We start from the raw sequence: 11,667 nt of genomic DNA, 5'->3' as shown, positions 1-11,667 counted from the left end.
TGTAGTGTTGGTAAGGAGGTCTCTGTGGATTAGTATGTTGTTCAGAGGTATGTTGGAAATATGTTGTGCTGGAAATGGCCCAACTTGATTATCATACACATTGTAAGGAGAGTGATCACTTCAGATAAGCTATTACCAGCAGCAGAGTGGGGTGGGGGAGGTATTTTTTCATGCTTTGTGTGTATAAAAAGATCTTCTACACTTTCCATAGTATGCATCCGATGAAGTGAGCTGTAGCTCACGAGAGCTTATGCTCAAATAAATTGGTTAGTCTCTAAGGTGCCACAAGTACTCCTTTTCTTTTTGTGAATACAGACTAACACGGCTGTTACTCTGAAACTCCGAAACAGTGACTCCAGCAGAAATATACTGCAAAGAACAAGGAGGTCAAAAAAGGTGCCAGGAAAGATAAATGAGATTTTATAGACAAAATGGCAACAGTCGGACAGGTTGCTGCAGCACAAAATGACATGAAGACACTGTATAACCCCACTAGACAGGAAGAACAAACATCAGCCAACCAAGACAACTAGGACAATTTAGCAATGAAGGCATCAGAACAATTAAATATATGGAGACAATACTTTAGTCAGCTGCTGAATTTTGAGGGGCGTTCACTTGCTGTCCATCTAGACAGACTAAAGAAGGCAGTAGAGACAAGGCTGCAGCAAGAACAGGCAGGGTTCAGACAGGAGAAATCATGCATAGATCAAACAGCAGCCCTGCGTATTATTACAGAACTGTTGATAAGGTGGCAGTCACCGCTCCCCATGAATTTCATAGATTTCCAAAAAGCCTTTTGGCACAGTGGATAGAACAGCCTTATGGAAGTTGCTACACCATTATGGAACCCAACCCAAAAACTGTGAATATTTTCTCGAGCTTCTATGAAAATATGGCATGCCAAGTAATACTATATGCTATAGATCACCGGACAGGGAGCAGGGGGGGTTGGGTCGTGGGGGCGGTTGGGGTGGGGGAGTGAATAGGGGTCGGGGCAGTCAGGGGACAGGGACCAAGGGGGGTTAGATAGGATGTGGGGTCCTGGGGGGGCGGTTAGGAGCAGGGGGTCCCGAGAGGGGGTGGTCAGGGGACAAGGAGCAAGAAGGGTTGGATGGGTCGGGGTTTCTGAGGGGGGCAGTCAGGGGGTAGGTGCTAGGCTGTTTGGGGAGGCACAGCCTTCCCTACCCGGCCCTCCATACCGTTTGGCACCCTGATGTGGCCCTTGGGCCAAAAAGTTTGCCCACCCCTGGATTACATGCTATTATTTTTTATGGTTAATCTGAACAAAAAAGTAGGTGTAGTGGGTATCAGTGGCCACTCCAGCTATGCAGCTACGTGCTCTCTGAAAAAGGCTGTATGTCACGGGGATGGCCCAGGAATCCTCCTAGGATCTCTAGGAAGCTTTCATGGAAGTACTCTGTGATCCTTTGCAGAAGGTTTCTGGGAAGGGCTGCCTTATTTTGTCCACCACGGTAGCACACTTTCCTGCGCCACTCCAGTATTAACTCTGCTGGCTTACGAAAAAAGGCATGAAAAAGGCTTGGTTTGTTTGCCATTGATTTCAGGGCAGGAGGAAGGGAGGTATCCCATGCATCATAGGAGGCTAACGCCATGTTCCCATAATCAACCGCGCCAATGTTTTGGTCCCATAAGGCATTGCAAGCCTAACCCAATATTCCATTCAGCTACATGCACTGTGGGATAGCTACCCACAGTGTAGTGATCTGGGCATCGATGCAAGCCCTGCTAGTGAGGATGCACTCCGTCAACACGTTGAGCATAGTGTGGACACACAAGATCAACTTGCTTAAATCGGAGGCTCAATATCAACTTACATGAAGTTGACTTAACTTTGTAATGTAGACATGGCCTAAGACTTAACACATACACCTGGTTATCAGAAATATCAGCTTTATTGATCTCTGAACAAAACAGAGACTTCGAATTGAGTCTAACCAGCTCTGTCTTTAAACACTGAAGAGGAAAGGGTCAAATGGTGTTTGGGACTGCTTAGACAGACCAAGTAGAAACAGCTGTTCCCACCCCGCTCTGTTCACTGGAATTTGGCATCCCTACCACCTGCTTAGCGAGTGAGGTTCAGTTTAGGATGACCCCCTCAATCAGGTCAGGCTAAGTACAGTTCTGCTGCGCTTTACTTATACAATGAGGATAATTATATTTCATTACTTCTGCACTCATTACTAAAATGATTTGTAAGCCTACACCACCCAAATTTGATTCCTTTGGCAAAGCACTCCCTTTGCTGAATACCTAGGTAGAGTAGTTGTGTTTATACAGATATGGTCTGTTCCTGAAGTCTTTTCCCCCTAGCTCACCACTAGATGTCAGGGGAGAGCATTCAGACCCTGCTTACATCTGGAATGAAAATTGAGATAGCTAGGACACAGATGGAGGAAAGTTTGAACAACCAAACAAGACAGCTGCTGAATTGAAGTCCCCTGGAATAAGAGGCAACAGGGTAGACCAATGACAACACAGAAATGCACAACTGAAAGCTATCAACATGACAAGAGAAGAAGCTCAGGCTGCAGCAAGAAACCACCTAAGATTGGAAGTGAATGCTGTGTGTTTCGCATGGAATAAAGAAGCACATTAGTCAATTAAGTCAAAAGGGCTCATGATAATGGTGTACAAATATTTGATGGGTGACAACACAAAGAACGGAACGGGTGTATTTAAGGTGGTACAAAGTTGACCACTAGCAGCAATAGGCTCATGGGCAGCGGGTGAGCCCTCGCTTTGGAGAGGAGATGCTGGAGAGGTACCCTAGCCTGAAGGATTCAAGCCTGAAGAGGAAAATGCTAGAAATACAGTCCCAAGTTCTGATCTTAGTTTCACTGGTGTAAATCTAGATCAGATCCATTGATGCCACTAACGCTAAACTGGATTTACATTGAAGAACTTGACATAATCTGACTCATGGGCTTCTTGTTCAAGGAAGTCAAAAAGACTGGAGTAATCAAAAGCATTAGAAGCTGCATTGGAATCAAGTAGGAGATGAGAAAAATAGGGTGGGAGAATCCTGAAGATTGTATCTGGGCTGCAGAGGATTCTTCAAGAAGAAAAGTCCATTGCACTCTTTTCCAAAGAAAAGGGTGCTTTTCTATTCAATGTATAATTTATGCAAACTAATATTATTACATTGTGAAAGAAACATGTTCCTTAAACATCTCCTCATGTAGTTAGCAAAAGACCTTCTGTAACTAAATAAAAACATATATGTGCTATGGAAGACACAGCCTAATATATTCATTCTGAATTGTCAGACCTGCCAATTTTTTCCTGTTGTTACTATGCTGGTGATAAAATAGAAGAATAACACAGCACACCCTGGAAGCACAAGAGTTTGGTACAATTTGTGGCTCTTTCATCCATTTCTAATTCTATGTATTCTTACAGTTGTGTTTGGTATCTTCAGTTTTGTTTTTAGATTGTTGTTCTCCCAAATTTTTGCTTTTTTAAATTATTTCAGACCCTTCCTCCTGCCCCTTCTCACCCCCACATATACTCACAGCTTGTCACAGACTTGCTGTGTTCTCCTTTGTTCTTTCTTGTTTCTTATTAAAAATGTTAGGCAGTGTACAGAACAAATAGAAATACATGGTCCCTGCCACCAGGAGATGATATTACAGTCTAAGGTCTTCATCCCACAAACACTTATGCATGTGAGTAATTTTATACCTATGATTCATAGATTTTAAGGCCAGAAGGGACTATTATGATGATCTAGTCTGACTTCCTGTATAGCACAGACCATAGAATTTCCCCAAAATAATTCCCAGAGCATCTCTTTTAGAAAAACATCCAATCTTGATTTTAAAATAGCCAGCAGTGGAGAATCCACCATGACCTTTGGTAAGTTCCAATGGTTAATTACTCTGACCGTTAAAAATTTACACCTTATTTCCAGTCTGAATTTGTCTATCTTAAACTTATAGCCATTGGATCATGTTATACCTTTCTAGATTGAAGAGCCCATTATTAAATATAGTTCCCCAGTAGTTACTTATAGACAGTAATCAAGTCTCCCCTTTACCTTCTTTTTGTTAAGCTACTCACTTATGCATCTCACATGATTAGCACATTAGCTCTTTTGGCCAGAGTGTCACTCTGGGATCTCATGTTCAGCTGATTATCCCGCCAAATCTGTTTCAGAGTCACTGCTTTCCAGGATAGAGTCCCCCATTCTGTAATGATGACCTACATTTTGTTCTTTGTTTCCAGATGTATACATTTAGCCATATTAAAATGCATATTGTTTGCTTGTTCCCAGTTTACAAGTGATCTAGATCACTCTGAAGCAGTGGCCTGTCCCCTTCATTATTTACCACTCTGCCAATTTTTGTGTCATCTTCACTTTATCAGTGATGATTTTATGTTTTCTTCCAGGTCCTTGATAAAAATATTAAATATTGCAGGGGCAGGAACCAGTCCCTCTGGGACACACTCACTGGAAACAGACTGCTCAAAGATTATTCTCCATTTACAGTTACATTCTGAGACCTATCTGTTAGCCAGTTTTTAATCCATTTAATGTGTGCCATATTAATTTTATAGTCTAGTTTTAAAATCAAAATGTCATGCGGTACAAGTCAAATGACTTAGAGAAGTCTAAGTATATTGCATCAACATTGTTACCTTTATTTGAAACTTGTAATCTCACCAAAAACAAAAAACAAATCAAGTTAGTTTGACAGGACTTATTTTCCATAAACTCATGATGATTTGCATTAATTACAGTGTCTTCCTTTAGTTCTTTATTAATCAAGTCCCATTTCAGCCGCTTCCGTATCTTGCTCAGGATCGATGTCAGGATGACAGCCGATAATTACCCAGGATATCCTGTTTACCCCTTTTAAAAATTGGCACAATATTAGCTTTCTTTCAGTCTTCTGGAAATTCCCCAGTGCTCCAAGGCTTATTGAAAATCAGTGTTAATGGTCCAGTGAGCTCCTTAGCCAGCTCTTTTAAAACTCTTGAATGCAAGTTATCTGGACCTGCTGATTTTAAAATGTCTAACTTTACAGTCTTCTGTTTAACATCCTCCAGAGATACTAGTGGAATGGAAAGACTGTCATCATCACCATATGATGAGATTGATTCATCTGTTTTTTTTCCAAATACAGAACAATAATATTTACTGAATACCTTTCCCTTTTCTGCATTATTATTGATCATTTTACTGTTTCCATCTGGTAATGGATCAATACCATTGTCAGGATTCTTTTTGTTCCTAACATATTTTTTAAAACTCCTTTTTATTGTTCTTAACTCTGCCTGCCATAGATGTCTTGTTGTGGCCTTTAGTTTCCCTTACTAATCTTATACAGTTCCTAACGTCTGATTTATATTCATTACTATCTACTTTTCCTTTCTTTCTTTTGTATATTATATTTTTATTTTTTTACAGCTGCCTTCATTTTCCCTCTAAACCAGGTTGTTTTTTAACCAACATGGCCATCTTCCAGAGTTGTGGGATTGTGGCTTTTTGGTCATCTAGTAAAGTGTTCTTAAATGATTCTCAATTACATTCACATTTTTCTGATTAAATTCTTCCTCCCAGCTGATTTGGCTCACAATTGTTTTCAGCTTTGTGACATTGACCCTATTAACACACCAAGAAATCAAGAATGTATGTTATTGCTGGGTGCGTATCTATGTGTGTGTGTATATACATGTATGTATATATACACACACCAATAATATATAATATAAAAAACTACGTGTGTATGTGTATGTGTGTCTTGTGTATTATGAGTAGTCCTATTGTGTTCAGTGAGACTATATACTGCATAAATTTACTCACATGCTTAAGTGTTCTCAGAAAATTGGAGCCTAACTTTAGAAGTGATGTGACAAGGCAAAGTAACAAAAAAGCAGGTATGGGGCAGGTTCAGGAAGGACAAGATTGAAGCATAAGATCATGCAGTTACTTGGGTTAGTTACATGCATACTTTTATGAGTCAAAAGTATTATAACAAATAATAATTATTGTTATTGACTGTCATTTATCCCAGAAAGTACTTGTTTAAACATACAATAGAACAAAGTTAAATAAAATATATCAAAAAACAATTACAGTAAAATATGCAGGGGATAATTTATGGATCATTAAAGACATAAGCAAAGCAAGTTTTTAACTATTCAATAAATAAAGAGCTGAAAAAGTACTTCAAACTTTATTAAAAATGTCCAGGAAACCTCTAAATCTCATTTTATGCTCCACTAGAATACACAGATTAATTTCCTTTTTCCTTTTGGCTGCTGCTAGACAAGTACTCAAATTGGTTTTCCAGTAGTTGATCAGACATTGGCCTGCAGGAGAAAAATCAGTTCCCTCAAGGCAATTCCCGCAAACCTCTTCATATGACTTGTCAGACAACTTTCTTCCGAGTCTTATAAATAAATGTGTACGCCCTGCTGCTCCACTATGTCTGTGCTGTACTCAGATGTAGTGGAGAGGGCTAGCTGCAGGCAGTTGCTTGGGGTTCCCTGATTCAGACCCATCTAGCCCTAACACAAAGTCAAGGCTGAATGTGGGCAGCCCAACCTTACATCAGTGGAGAACTGGACATAGCAGAGCTCTGCTCTGTCGCTCTGCCCTGCCCCACCCTGCCCTGATCTCAGACAGCCCCCAACATACTCAAACATCATGAAACCAAATCATAATAGGTATTACCCAAGTATCAGTTATTTTGTTCCAGTTTTCTTCTAACCTATTGTTTTGCAAATTACAATGTCTTAATAAGTATTTAGAAACTCAGAATATACACTTGTTTCAAAAGATGGTGGATCAAATCTTGCAGTGCACCCTCAGTCCTCATTCAGGCAAGACTCACTCAATGGGATGGCAGAATTCTGCCTAGACCATATGCAAAGAGAATGTTGTCTGCTATTCTGTAGTGTACCCATAGCTGCCTAACCGCACACACCATGAGGCCTGATCCAACACCCATCAAAGACAATGGAAAGTCTCCAACTGATTTCACACGATACTGGATCTCGCCCCCAAATCCCCAAGTCTTTCAATTTGAGATTATCTGAAGGGGTTGCCTGACAAAATAGGGGACTGGACTCAATGACCCAGAAGGCCTCTTCCAAACCTATGCCCTATGTTCCTATGAGATAAAAGAATAACTAACCCTGTTAACTATAAGTAGCAGGCTTCTTTAGTCTCTGGAGTTAGTTACTATATGCATAGCAGACAGACACAGCAGTGTATTATATACTCCCTCTGTTAGACAAACTCACGCTCAGCATCTGATGGGCCACAGGAGTTCAAGTCCCCTCTGAAGTAATAACATAAAACAGATCTGGGGTGTCTGTATATATGTGGCCACAGCTGCATGACAAAACAGAACCTGGATGGGAACTACCATATTGTAATGAATCCACGGCCGCATACCCCAGCTCATCATCAGGAATAGAACTTAGGACCTTCATCAACAAAAGTAACCCATACTTTTTCTCATCTTAATATTATCCATGGAATGGTGAAAATGACCACTATGCTCTTCTACAGTACTTGTAGAATGACAAGCTCTTGAATGGAAGACCTTATAACTGAATTAATACACAATACAGGAGATAATGGTGCAAATGCACGAAGACATAGAAACACCATTGGTGGGGATCAGGGCTGGATTAACCACTAGCCACAGTAGGCCCATGCATATGACTCCTGTGATGGTTCTTGGGGTACCCAAGCCTGTGAGTCAACTTGTTATCCCACCTCGAGCAAAAGAGTCTTTTGTTGTGCTAGCTAGGTGTCAGTGTAACCCACACACCACCTGGGTGTGATGTTCTGTCCCATCTGGTGGCATCGAGACCACTCAGAATGAGAGATAAAATGAGTCTGTTCTACAGCCTTAACTAACAGGCAGTTGGTTTTTAGCTCATGCGATAGAGGCTCATTCGCTAAACTCTAGAAGTCCCAGGTTCAATCCCGCCTGCCGACGACTGGGATCGGTCAGCGTTATATCAGCTTCCTGGCACCATCAGCCTTTCAAGCACTCTCCTCTGGGCCCTAATTTTGCCTTGCAGGTTAACAATAGATGCACCCCAATATCCAAGCTACCTTAAATCACTCCCCTGTGATAGTCAGTCCTTGACACTGGCTACTCACAGAAATTCCAGTGCAGTGCACCCCTGTTTACAGTTTTACTTTAAACCACTGCTCCTATAAACCACATGGCACTTATGATAAAACAAAATAAGGTTTATTTAAATAAGACTAAAGATATAACTAGAAATAAGAGAGTGGTGGAAACAAGTGGTAACAATACAAAGCAAAATCATAAAATGGGATCCTGGGTCTACACTTATCAATAGTTACCTTCCCTATCTAATGAAGTAGATTTTCCACACAAGTTCAGTCTCTATTGCAGAGCTGGCTGGTTTCTCAATAACCAGGATCCAAAATGTTAATGAAAGCACTCTTGCTTCCCAAGGTATTTCGTCAGACAAGGAATACACTCTGCTATAAGTCTTTTGTTTCTATTCATGACCCTGGAACAGCTCTCTCTGTAATGGCAGGTTTCAGAGTAACAGCCGTGTTAGTCTGTATTCGCAAAAAGAAAAGGAGTACTTGTGGCACCTTAGAGACTAACCAATTTATTTGAGCATGAGCTTTCGTGAGCTACAGCTCACTTCATCGGATGCATACCGTGGAAACTGCAGCAGACTTTATATACACACAGAGAATATGAAACAATACCTCCTCCCACCCCACTGTCCTGCTGGTAATAGCTTATCTAAAGTGATCATCAGGTTGGGCCATTTCCAGCACAAATCCAGGTTTTCTCACCCTCCACCCCCCCCACACAAATTCACTCTCCTGCTGGTGATAGCCCATCCAAAGTGACAACTCTTTACACAATGTGCATGATAATCAAGGTGGGCCATTTCCTGCACAAATCCAGGTTCTCTCACCCCCTCACCCCCCTCCCAAAAACCACACACACAAACTCACTATCCTGCTGGTAATAGCTCATCCAAAGTGACCATTCTCCCTACAATGTGCATGATAATCAAGGTGGGCCATTTCCAGCACAAATCCAGGTTTTCTCACCCCCCCCCACCCCCATACACACACAAACTCACTCTCCTGCTGGTAATAGCTCATCCAAACTGACCACTCTCCAAGTTTAAATCCAATTTAGATAAGCTATTACCAGCAGGACAGTGGGGTGGGAGGAGGTATTGTTTCATATTCTCTGTGTGTATATAAAGTCTGCTGCAGTTTCCATGGTATGCATCCGATGAAGTGAGCTGTAGCTCACGAAAGCTCATGCTCAAATAAATTGGTTGGTCTCTAAGGTGCCACAAGTACTCCTTTTCTCTCTGTAATGTTTCTTTTTCACCTCTAAGAGGTTTTGATTGTTTGATAGTGCCTCTGATGGTTTGCCATTGATAGTTTTGGGAGGAAGCAAGGCTGATCAACTAAGCCTTGCCTTACCTTGCCAGCTAGTTAGGGAAGGGTGACAACTCCTTCTTGCTTAGATGAGTCATTCTCGAGGCACATTACCCCTTGGCGATTAATTTCTACCCCAGGTCCATCAAGTACACTTTCACTATAAATACATTGCTCTTTAATATTACCCATACATACATCTCACAATGGTTATAAGTCTGGAGAAATTACAAGCTTTCTGAAGACGTCACATGATATCCCTTATGAATAATTACCCTTCAAGAAAAGTGTTTGGTGTAATGAGTTTGTCAGTCTGAAGTAAGAGCTGTTCCCAAAATATCAGGGACCTTTTGTCATGGGGTCTTTGTGATACAGCTCTGAAGTCATGTGAAGACATTACAGTGACATCATCATGTACAGCCTGTAGCATAAGGCTGTATACTCCCGTGGAGCAAAAAGGCCTACAAAGAAAGCTATGATCTCAGTCCCATGGAATAGAGACCACTAAGGAGAATACCACCCCCACACTCCCTGGGACAGAAAGCTCTGTGTTGAAGGCTCTTATGCCACTTTAGCAGAGCCCTCAGGGATGGCCAGTTACTAGCATCTACAGTACCCATAGAGGACCCTCTGCCGTTTTGACAGGAGGCAACTCCCCATAAGGGTGCCTATGCCACAACCACCCAAAGCAAAATGTATGGCTGTCCGTCATATCCAACAATGCCATCACAGCATCTGTGTGTTTTCTTTTGGTGGTATAGTCTACCCTGTGAGGAGCAATGTCATGAGCAGATGTTGCATAGGAATGCATAGGCTCCCACTGAAGACTTGCAATGATACAAGGCCCTTTTTTCAATCAGTTTTGCACATCTGCCTTTCTCACCATGTTTACAACCTTTATTGATAGCTGCTCTCCATTCAGGTCTGTCCTTGGAGGTTATAAATGTTTATGCCACATGAATTGAGATTCTGCTTAAGGATGTCTTTGAAGCATTTATGTTGACCACCCTTCCTGGGTTTTCTGAGTCTCAGTTCACTATAGAGGACTTTTGCCAGGAGTCTTTCCTCACCCGTTCTGATAACATGACCTGGCCATCTAAGCTGAGCTTTGATAATCATTACCCAGTTGCTGGTTGTAGCAAAGGGTAGCCATAGCAGAGGCAGGGCCCTAAGGCCCTTGTCTTGGATGTGGAAACAGCCTGGATTGCCTTGATCCATATCTTCATGATAGAACAGGATTTGAAGAATGATGCCCTTCACCCAACTTAGAAGAGCCTGTGCTTTCTGTATGCCTATGGGACATACGAAGTCAGGGCTGCGCTAAGTGCAGAGGAGGCAACACTGACAGTTGTGACAATGCAGCCCTGGTTTTTAGCCTTGTTTATTGTGGAATTGCCATCTCAGGGAAGGGGATATTGAAACTGCTTTCTAGTTACAATGTTGTCAAGGCTTGTGATTTTTATTACAAATCACATGATATTTGGTGTTTTCTTGAAGCCCCAGTTCCTGAAGTTATGTGAATGCATGAGAATCTCTCCTTCTGCTTTGTTTTTAAAGTACATTCTAGTCCTGGTGTTGCCGAGAATAGCTTGAAAACACAACCCAAGTACATCCTAAAGATGCAGAACTTAGGATGCAAATAAAAAGAAACCCAGTCTATATATCTGGAAAAAACCACACATGATTTTAATCCATGGTGATATCTGAGAGCTTGTGGCTGGTTCACTCAGCACCCCATTGGCTTTGCCCCTCTGGGTGTGTGGGTGAGTCTCAGAGCTTTAGGCAGGACAGACTAGTGGAAAATGAAGTTGCACCCATGGGAGTGGAAACTGTGTGAGCCAGTTTGACAGAGCCAGAAGAGTACCAGAAGTCACCTACTACAGGACAGGCCCCACAAAGAAAATAACAGAACGCCACTAGCCATCACCTTCAGCCCCCAACTAAAACCTCTCCAACGCATCATCAAGGATCTACAACCTATCCTGAAGGGCGACCCATCACTCTCACAGATCTTGGGAGACAGGCCAGTCCTTGCTTACAGACAGCCCCCCAACCTGAAGCAAATACTCACCAGCAACCACACAACAGAACCGCTAACCCAAGAACCTATCCTTGCAACAAAGCCCGTTTCCAACTGTGTCCACATATCTATTCAGGGAACACCATCATCGGGCCTAATCACATCAGCCACACTATCAGAGGCTCGTTCACCTACACATCCACCAATGTGA

The sequence above is a fragment of the Lepidochelys kempii genome, chromosome 2, assembly GCF_965140285.1.
Source record: "Lepidochelys kempii isolate rLepKem1 chromosome 2, rLepKem1.hap1, whole genome shotgun sequence".
NCBI lineage: Eukaryota > Metazoa > Chordata > Testudines > Cheloniidae > Lepidochelys > Lepidochelys kempii.
The sequence above is the reverse complement of the archived record's forward strand: the minus strand, read 5'-3'. Positions refer to the sequence as shown.